Source organism: Sabethes cyaneus, chromosome 3 (assembly GCF_943734655.1).
Source record: "Sabethes cyaneus chromosome 3, idSabCyanKW18_F2, whole genome shotgun sequence".
Classification (NCBI taxonomy): domain Eukaryota; kingdom Metazoa; phylum Arthropoda; class Insecta; order Diptera; family Culicidae; genus Sabethes; species Sabethes cyaneus.
In genome coordinates, this window is record NC_071355.1 from 122,011,425 (window position 1) to 122,022,750 (window position 11,326).

Sequence of the window (11,326 nt, forward strand, 5' to 3'; positions counted from 1 at the left end):
CTTTCTCTTTCCTGCATACGCGTTGGATAGGTCGTCTGCTCGATTGGAATGACACTGACAGATAATTATCATTCCAATTTTGACATTGTCGCCACTCTGTATATAGTCACTCTACAGAATGCGAATCATTTCATATTTGACGTAGAGTGACTATATACAGAGTGGCGACAAGTCATCCCAAATGTATGCAATGCGGCTTTTCCAAGGTTTTTCTTTCTCTTTCCTGCATACGCGTTGGATAGGTCGTCTGCTCAATTGGAATGACACTGACAGATAATTATCATTCCAATTTTGACATTGTCGCCACTCTGTATATAGTCACTCTAATTTGACGTATTAATAGTTTTTTTTGTTCAATGAGAGCCTATAAGGTGAGGATGAAAATATTGTTTATTCCGTTCGAGTTAAAATTGGATGAATTTTTGATGTTGATTTGCTTTTATTTGATAGATAAAATTCATCTCATTTCAACCCGGGTTGTTTGAACAAATTTATTATGCGATAAGCATCCATACCAATAATCAGTGAAACACGTCAAAGCTCTCTTCCTCACCTGTGCATATCTCATTGGCTCTGAAGCGAACCATCGAACTGTCAAAACCTTGGTCAACACGCTCATTTATTTTAACTCTAAATAGAGTAAAATCATACTCAGTTTCGTTAAAAGTGGCTCTACTACAAATAGAGTATATATGTCTTTACTCACTTCTGAGTAGCGTAGGTATCTGTCAAATGCTGAGTAGTTCTTACTAGTCATCCTGCATTAATTAACTAAACTGAGTAAGTTTTACCCATTTCTGTTATTTTAACACGCACAAAAAATTAATTTGGATTTCGGAATTTTCAAATTTATAACATATTAAATACAACACCAAATTGAATATTTATTTTCAATCTAAAGTCTGAGTGATTATCTGGTACAATCTACAATAAAAGATAAGTAATGTTCGTTGGATTTTCATGAGCGATAGTATTGCTCGAGCCGTCTGTGAACTAAAACGCTTTCGTATTAGGTCGTTAGTTAAATGAGGTTTCCAACGCAGCTTTAGAAGCTTCCTGAGCTGCATGGACCGCTTCCAGTTTTTACTCTGCCAATACAGTTTCCATAGAGATATGTTCAGAACGCCAGCTTCGTTTTTCATGACCAAATTATTAGGATGGCCAAAATGATGTCCTTTTCTTTAGGTTCTAGCTCTGTTTTCGAAATGTTAATCACAGCGGTGGTTTTTTTACAAGTTTGGCTTGCATTTCACTTGCAGCAGGTAACACTTTAGAGAAGAAAAGATTTGAGAGTGCTATGCGCCTGGCGTTGGAATTCTGCTGTCCTCTTGTGTTCCATTATTTGCATTTGTTTACGTTTTATATCCGCCTCACACACAATATTATAGTCTGAAGAATTAATTCGGGACCGCTATCAAAGCATCGGTCGGCAGCCGTTAGAAATTATTGATGCTGATAGCCGGATATCATATTCGGGAACTTGAACGATTAGTTGCTGAATTTTTCACCCACCTAAAAATGAAAAATAACGAATTTATTTTTTATTTTTGCATTCGTAAGACTTCCTTACGAGAGGTATAAAAAATGTGCAGGTTTGGCTTGCATTGGGACTCGTTGGCGGCGTAATCTAAAACGAAATTAATGAGTAACATATCATTATGTATTCTGTGTAAACTAATATATCAATGATTTATTCACCGCTCATTCAGCGGGCAAGATTGAAGATGTAAAGAGCGCTATGATGAGATAGAAAGTTGGTTGATGAACGGATGGATAATGCGTAACGTAGACTCCATAGTGGTTCTTAGCCTCTTATCCAGTAACTTCTATCCCTATTCCCTCATGGTGCCAGCCGGAATATGAGCAACCTTAGCGGAGACCGGGTAACCAATTCCAGTAGAAACTAAGATCGTGTACCGACAGGGGAGGGGCACTCATGCGAACGCAGAGAATAGCAACGATGAATTGCCTTGTCAGTCTTGAGTGTCTGTCAGTGGCGGCTCTTGGTGGCTTGACGATTCCTCAACCAAGTGAGCGGTTGTACTACAGGTTAGGAGCGGCTCATGACAGCGTCTGACCCGGAGCAGACGGCTGAAAAAAGAAATGTTGTCTCGGCAAAAGCAAAGCCTGGATGCTGATTCCGTTATCGAAATTTGACCTTCCCTTTTCATACGACAGACTTCGCAACCAGCTGTTAGAATACAGGACAGTGCGGGGTCAGTACTACGATCCTATTGACTCTAACAGTCTCTCCCAGTCGAGATTCGAACATACGACAACTGGCTTATTAGACCAGCGTCTTACCTCTAGGCCAACTGAGATGTGTTGTCTCGGCACTACACCTAAAATGACAACAGCATCATGATACTCGGTAGTGTGTCGCTAGTAGGGCAACCTATTCAATCCAAACTACGAAAAATTAAGAAAATTCAACTTGGAACATTCGGCATGGACAAACACGATGAAAGAAGGACATGGAATGGATGCTTAGTACTGGAACTGCAGATCGCTAAATTTCGTTGGTGGCGACAGGGTGCTACTCGATCAGTTAGAACCCCGAAAGTTTGACATCGGGCACTGCAGGAGATCTGTCCCAAAGGCGAGATGTTGTGGAGGATCCGTGGTTGCAAAGCCCAATTTTTCCAGAGCTGTGGAGCGACCAACGAGCTGGGAACGGGCTTCGTAATGTTGGGCAAAATGCCGGATCGCGTAATGGACTGGAAAGCGATCAATGAAAGGATGTGCGTGTTGAGGATAAAAGGCCGTTTCTTCAACTACACCGTCGTAAACGTACATTGTCTACACCAAGGTAGACCCAACGACAAGAAGAAAGCATCCTAGGCGCAGCTGGAGGCAACGTATGAGAACTGCTCACGACTGGACAACAAGATCGTCATCGGGGATATGAACGTCGGGACCCATAGCCTGCACACCGACACGAACGATAACGGCCAGCGGTGCATCAAGAATAATAGAGCCGCCGGAAAGGACCGACTTCAGGCAAAGTTCTACAAAACTGACCAAGAACCGCTAGCAACGGCACTTCATTGGATAATTTCTAGGATTTGGGAGGAGGAGAAACTACCGGAGGAGTGGATGGAAGGTGTCGTCTGTCCCATCTACAAAAAGGGCGACCGGCTAGATTGCTGTAATTACCGCGGCATCACGTTGGTCAATGCCGCCTATAATTTGCTGTCCCAGATTTTGTTGCGTCGGTTATCCTCAATAGCAATAGAATTCGTAGGGCAGTATGCAGGCGCGTGCTACTACGGATCAACTTTTTACTCTCCGGCAAATCTTTCAAAAATGTCGAGAGTACAGCGTGCCTAAGCATCATATTTTCGTGGATTTCAGGGCAACATACGATACAGTTGAACGAGAACAGCTATGGCAGATAATTACCCTTATTCTGCGAGGCGAGTGACGTGACTATGTTGCAGTCACCGCGAATCAGGTGACAATTGTCACCTAGGTGACTCGCCTTGTCACTTAGGTGACAAGGGTTTCTTACCTAGGTGACACGATTGTCACTTAGGTGACTCGACTCGCCGTGGCGAGTCACGGCGAGTGACAATTGTCGTATTGAGTCATGTGACTCGCAGAATAAGAGTAAATGTATGAGTACGGTTTCCGGACAACCTAACGCGGCTGATCAAAGCTACTCTGGAGCGAGTGATGTGCTATATGCGTGTTTCGGGAACACTCTCGAGTCCTTTCGAATTGCGCAGAGGGTTGCGTCAAGGGGACGAACTGCCCTGTATGTTATTCAATATCGCTATTGAAGGTGTGATCCAGCGAGCGGGCATCTAAACGAGAGGAGCGATCTTCAGCAAGAGTTGCCAACTCCTAGCCTTCGCAGACGACCCCGACATCATTACTAAAAACCTTGGGACAGCGGAGGCTATTACGCAGATTAAAAACAGTGGCTAGGAGGATAGGGATACAAATTAGTGCGTCGAGCATCAAATATATGGTAGGAAGAGGCTCCAGAGAAAGCAACGTTTGCCTCCCACGGACAGTAACTATTGATGGCGATGGAGTGGAAGTAGTTGATGAGTTCGTATATTTGGGATCTCAGGTCACCGCCGACAATAATACGAGTAAGGAGATCCAACGACGCATTCAAGTTGGATTCGAACCTACTTTTCCTTCCGTAAGGTTCGATCTGGGAGCATACGCCGTCGTACAAAGCTGACGATGTACAAAACGCTAACCAGACCAGTAGTCCTTTGCGGACTTGAGACAGTGACTTTGCTCACGGAAGACATACGTGCACTAGCTGTATTTGAACGAAAGAGTACAAATGGAAAACGGAGAGTGGCGGACACGTATGAATCACGAATTACGCTACAGGCACTGCTTGGAGAGATTCCCATCGTACACCTGGCGAAAATTGGGAGACTGCGGTTGGCCGGCCACGTCGCAAGGATGCCGGACGACTGTGCAGTGAAATCCGTTCTCTTCAAGAACCCCACCGGCACCACGAATAGAGGGGCCCAACGTGCTAGTTGCTTGACCAGGTTGTAGCCGACTAGCATGTGTCGAGACGCGCAACGACTTGGCGACGAGTAACCCAGAACCGAGTACAGTGGAGAGGAATTGTTGATACGGCAAGAGCCAACCCGGCACTCGGCTGCTAAATCATCATCGCTATTAAACAAGCTTGCATATTAAGCTGCCGTTGAAGGACAGAATTTGTCAGTTACTGATTGACCGTACAGAATAGCTTAAGCGATGGACTGAACATTTTGCACAACTTTTTCGAGTCACAAATGTCAGAGACTAACTAAACCAGCAGCGCATGATGCCTGCAGTTTGTCGCGTTAACCGACAACTCTGAGGTACCATCACTGGATGAAAATTAAGTAGCAATCAACAGTGTGAAATCCAACAGAGTACCAGAAATAGACTGCATATCAGCCGAGATGCTCAAAGCTGACCCATATTTGTCAGCCAAGATAATGCAGCTATTCAGTAATATATAGGCAACTTTTGCGGTGATAGGATGCAGGGCATTTTGGTCAAAGTGCCTAAAAAGAGGCCTAAGTTTTGTCCGACCCTATTCGAAATTTGCATCAAAACGGTACGAGTTGGAGTTATTGACAGGAAACCAAATCCAGGATTGCCTTGAATGATGGAGCAGCCAACTGATTTGATCTAATCGATGACATGATGAATGAGCTGCCTACCGCAATTGACAATGCCCTCGTATTAATTTACGCTGATGATGTGAAGCTCTTTTATCCAGTGAAAAAGCAGGAAGATTGCTTAAAGCTTCAAAGAGATGTGCAAACTTTTGGGCGTTTCTGTTCAGCATGCAAGTTGCAAATCAACAACGAAAAATGTGCTACCATAACGTTTACACGCTGCTCAAATCCGTTAATATTCGACTACAGCTTGGATGGAAAAATAATCAAACGAGTGAGCAGGATTAAGGACTTAGGAGTCAATCTAGATGCAGGGTTGACTTTCAACGATCACGTGAATACGCTGGTTTCCGAGTGTCTTGCACTATTTGCTGTAGTAAGACGATTCGCAGCAGAACTGGATGACCCGTATACGATCAAATCTATATATGTGAGCCTGGTACGATCAAAATTAGAATTCGCAAGTGTGGTGTGGAGGCCAATGTATGCAACCTACATGAGCAAATTGGAAGCGGTACAGAAAAAATTCGTTAAATTTGCCGTGAGAAATTTGGGCTGGAGAGGAAATCTTCCGGAATATAAAGATTTGTGCTGTCTGCTGGATATGGATACTCTGGAAAATAGATACCAGATTGTGGACGTTAGCTTTTTTCTCAATTTGCAGAGAGGACGATACGACAGCGATTATTTGAAATCCAGGATAACTGCTAACCAGAGTACAGTAGTTCTGAGAAGACCAAGGCCATTCACTCTAGAACACCGTCGAGCTAACTACGCGCGCAATGAACCAGCCTATCGCTTTATGCAGCTAATGAACAATTTTAGACATGTACTAAATTTAAATATGTCGACTGATACTATTAAGGAAAAACTTAGGCTATTTCTGAGAGGTCAATTACATGTACACTAAAACCTCTGCATTTTATATTATTTTGTATTTGTTATTATATTTTATATTTGTATCCTTATATTAGATGACGGGCAAAGCCCATATATCTTGACAATAAATAAATAGACATTATCTTGCTCGTATAACGCCGAATCGATACATAGAGGAAATTAGATGACCTCTCCGGGAGTTCCCAGGGTGCAGAGCTCACAGTCAGTGTAGTTAAAACTAAGTCTAAGATAATGAAAACTTACAATCCCATCAACTTCATAATAGCGGGACAGCAGGTTGAGCACTTGGAAGCCTTTCAACATCTTGGTGCCAGATAACGCACGAAGTACGTACCTACGCTGATATAGCCACACGGATTAGGAAGGCCGTTTCTTTGCAGGTTTGCGACGATGCAGCTTAACTAATGACATCCAGGTCATTGACGAGAACCTGAGATGAAAGTCATGGCGGGTAATCGTCGATAGTGAAGATATCTGATTTCATCCCTTTGTTCTGCCGAACCGGCGGACATGGGCCAATACATAGTAGTAAGAGAACAAAAAATTTCTCACTGATAGTTACTTCACCAAAAATAGTTTGCAACGACTTTCGTTCGAATACGCCAAGTGCACGTATGTGTTCCATGTGGTTATAGGTTAACCAACCTATTTTGGATCCCATCAGCAGCTGTATGTAATTTGGACACAAAATTAAATGGATAGGTTCTTGTCAACAACCCGGAAGTCGTTGGTTAAGCTGCGTAACCAAGAGCCTCTGGCTATGCCCTGCCGCCTCTTCGTTGTCCACAGATTGCAGTCGAGTGTTTTTTTGCAGATATCGTTCGTTCCTTCTCTCAAGATGTGTCCAGTGCACGTCCACCTACGTTCTCAAATATCTGTTGCCATCGGCCGTTTATCTCATCGACGTTGGAACGACGATGAGATGAGATATTCCTTTCCATCAACTTTAAAAATTTCCTGAGGTTGTCAGGAATTTGCTAAGAATTTAAGAAAATATAAAAAAACACTTGGGAACTCCAATTGTGGTTTCAGGTTTTCCATGATAGTAGATACCCTCTATACGCGATTTTCAGAATTTACACTGTATTGCTATACACGCCAATTTTAATTGCGAAATTCGCAATTTCTATGGTCAGTGAACGGCTACATGATAGTTCTTAGCCAGATTATTGGCTCCTCTCCTATTGGCAACTCCTACCCTACTTCCTCGTGGTACCAACCGGAATAAGACCAACATTGGCGGAGATCGGGTTACCAACCCCAATGGAAACTAAGGTAATATACTGACAGGGAAGGAGGCACTGTGTTGTCCCGGCACTATAAGATAGCAGCTCCATTACAAGGCTCGGTAGCGTGGCCCTAGTAAGACTACCTACCCAAGCTTCTTACTACCAACGATCAAGAAAATTCGACTCGAAACACTCGACATAGATAAAGGCGACGAATTAAGGAGATGAAATGGATGCTTGGCACCTGGAACTGCAGACCGCTAAATTTCGTGGGTGGCGACAGGGTGCTGCTCTATCACTTAGAACACCGAAAGTTCGGAATCGTGACGATGCAGATCTGTCGCAAAGGCAAGAAAGTGTGGAGGATCCGTGGCGGTCAGGCCCAATTTTACCCGAGCGGTGGAGCGACCAATGAGCAGGAAACGACCTTCGTAGTGATGGGCAGAATGCAGGATCGCGTAATGCACCAGGTATATGAACGCCCAGATCGGCAGGGAAGCAATGTATACACCTGTGATTGGGCCCCATAGTCTGCACACCGTCACGAACAATAACGGCCAGCATCAACTTGGCAGTTTCCCGAGGTCTAGTGATTAGAACTTTCTTTCCCTGCAAAGATATCCGCAAAGCTGCCTGAAGACCATCTAAGCAACGAATATTAAATCAATTCGACCATAATCTCATTTATGACCAACATCAACAACGTAAGCTCTACAGGGAGCGAATATCGACGCGGACCATTACCTAGCAGCAGTACATGTGCGCTTAAATTTTCAACGATTTATACCTCGCGACAAAGCCTACCTTCCTCTAGCTAGATGCTTCAACCCTCGGAGATACGTTCGACCGTTAACGAGGGTGTAACCGCGGTGCTAGGTGATGAAACCTCTATCGTACGAAATGATTAGTTTGACGGGCAATGCCAACAAGCGATTGAGAAGAAAAAGAAAACTTGGAAAAACTATCTGAGCATTACCAAGAATTTCTCCATGAACGACGAGCGCAGAATGAGGTACCAAGATCCTGAGGAAGAAAAAGCGCCAGAAGGACAGATATTATGAAGAGCCAGTACAACTAGTCCGGGCTAATGAGATGCGCAAGTTCTATGAGAAGTTGAATCAATCCAGTAAAGGATACTCACCGAAGCCTGATATGTATAAGGACGAGGAGGAAAACCTGGTCACAAACAAGCGCGATGGTGTCGACAGGTGGAAGCAGTTCTTCGATAGAGGCGATATAGAAGGAGACGAAACGATAGTTAATCTAGGAGTGCCTACAAACGATAACAGCCGGCACTTGATCGGTCATGACAATGCTCAGCTGAAGGAGAAAAGAGCCACTAGCCTCCTGGCATAATTCTACAAAAATGCCCAAGATACACTTGCGATGACACATATACCAAAAGGGCGATCAGCTAGATTATTGTAATCATCGCGGCCTCACGCTGGTCAATGGTCAATATTGTTCCATACGTGCACGGCTCAAATATCAGTAACTTTGTCAAATTTTGGAATTCATCTATGCCCACATTCACATATGCCAAAATGTTAATCTTTCGGAATAATAAAAAAGTCGATTTTTTAGAACAGAACAATTACTATGCTCCCTTAATTCTCATCCACCCACAAAGCGATCCGTAGAATGCACGGATCGTTTTGAAATGTCGCAGTTACGCCATCACTGCTTCACGATTGCTTTCGTACTTTAACGAAGTTTCATGTAGGAGTCAAATTTCATTTGCGGTACCTCAATGTATGACTAGATGTCAATATATTTAATAAATTCTTTGAAAATTCGTTTATAGCATCATGGCTGTTAAAATAACTTGATCAATTCAATAAAATATTGTACTAAAGCGTACTTACATTAATCGCCATTTTGATTCCCTGGCATTTCGCGGATTTGCTCGGTAGCATACTCTGCAAAATTCGCGCAGGTAAATACATAGCTCCTTCAGATTAATCATGTGAGCCTGATTAGCTAAACCGGACCTTAGGAGTGCTTGACGTTAGTTTTGCGTAAGGCAAATTAAACATACGTTGAAACTATTTGGTTGAGAGCACGGTAAACGACCCTCTTCGTAGTCAGATGTTCACCGGAATGCTGATTGAACCGGAATCCTGAGATGATTTTTCCTTGCTTGCCAGACAATTGCCTGCAGTTTCCTTGCCAACACCATTTGCACACAACTGCTTAAGTCGACATCGAACTCAGAATCGACAAACAAAAATTTTTGTGCAACAATGTTAAGAGTTACATCTAAGCCTAAAATAGTCAAATTATAAGAATAAATAACAATCAATTATAATCAAAATCAATTTCTGACTCACTGTGCAATCAAAGAATGGAGACAACAAAAGTCGCGGACCCGGAAAGTTGAATTTAGCGACGTAATCTTTCGATTTGGCCACCAGTTCCACCGGCCCATCATTCTCATCACTTGCGGATTGCTGGTTCACTCCTTTCCTGCGTATGTCCTGCATATAGTTGAGATACGGCAATCGCTCTGTAGCAGCCTGCTGCGATATTTGATAGAATAAAAACAATGTCAAGATCTGAAAACGAAATATAACATCAAGGCATTGCTTTTCCTTGTTCAACTAAAAGCAATTCTTCTTGCTTACCTTTGAATTTGTAAAATTAATCTTCATTTATTTTTAACGCCACTTCAGCTTTGTTTATTTTTCACCACACTTGCACGGTTACTCAAATTAAACCAATTATGAAATTAAGAAATTGAGTAAAATTGTACTCAAAATATTATTTTAAGCTACTCATTTTTTGACATCTTGAATGAAACGACGAAACTGAGTAGGATTTATTCTAATTAGAGCTAAGCGGAACGAGCGTGAAAACTAACCATGCTCCCGAGCAGTGTTATTTTCGAAAAACCATCGAACTGTCAAATTTTAATCAAAAAGTTAAAAATTTCGCGAAATGGTTCACAGCCTAATTATCATAAGCACTCACACATAAAGCACATAAATGGCGCACAAAAGAACACCGATACTGGAAACAATTTTCTGAAAAAAAGGTCTGGTTATATTGCTCTTTGCATTGAAAGTTGGATTTTGAACTGTTTTGAACACACTTGTCCAGTCACACATTTTGTAGGTGAGAAAAGTTGCCAAAATTTCTATTTTGATTGATTTCTATTTAAATTCTAATGCTTACGTAGAGTTGTTATCGACGCAAAGAATAATATAAAAATAGTTTCTAAATACATAATTCCACGCATAATTCAAAAATTAAATACTATTCGCTTTCCCTACAACTGATACTGGCGCCACTGCTAAATCAAATGTCAGCTCAGATGGGAGAGTTGAAATGATGGGAAATGTCGGTCAAAATCTATAACGATTATTTAGAGTGACTATATACAGAGTGGCGACAAGTCATCCCAAATGTATGCAATGCGGTATTTCCAAGGTTTTTCTTTCTCTTTCCTGCATACGCGTTGGATAGGTCGTCTGCTCGATTGGAATGACACTGACAGATAATTATCATTCCAATTTTGACATTGTCGCCACTCTGTATATAGTCACTCTACGATTATTGATAAAGTTTTGTTATCGTTAATAATTAATAACGATAATACGGCAATATAAGCAAAAATACGTAAGAAATAGAACAAAAATGTTAAAATAATAACAAATCAAGAAGAAGATTTCACTTTAAACCCTCCAATTTTCGATATTCTTCCATGACGATAAAGTTTGATGGTATTATCGATATAAGATTACTAGCGATATTATCAGTAGCACACTTTTCATCACAGCTTTGAAGGTTGCACTTAATAACTGTACAGTCCAATTGAGTGTGAAGTAGCATTGGGCGATACTGCGAGAAGCATCGATATTCGAATATCGATACAAATTTTTTAAAAGTATCGATCCAGCTGAAATATCGGGCGGCAAGTATCGATACCAGTAGTATCGATATCGGTATCGATACACTGACAGGGTGTACGCAACCACAACGAAAACCATACTTTTATTTATTATTTAGCTTAATTTTCATCCGTTTTTTCAGCAAATCCGTTTTCTTAAG

At 42.0% G+C, this 11,326-nt stretch overlaps 1 long non-coding RNA gene across 1 annotated transcript; it reads right to left on the bottom strand.

Annotated features, from left to right (window-relative positions):
- Window positions 1-908: 908 nt before the first annotated feature.
- Window positions 909-10,467, bottom strand: LOC128743246 (uncharacterized). Its single transcript, XR_008412292.1, has 5 exons — window positions 9,901-10,467; window positions 9,607-9,831; window positions 9,142-9,541; window positions 1,571-1,627; window positions 909-1,512 (listed from the first exon to the last, which is right to left on the bottom strand). It is a non-coding gene; the product is annotated as an uncharacterized LOC128743246 (long non-coding RNA).
- Between the last annotated feature and the right edge of the window lie 859 nt (window positions 10,468-11,326).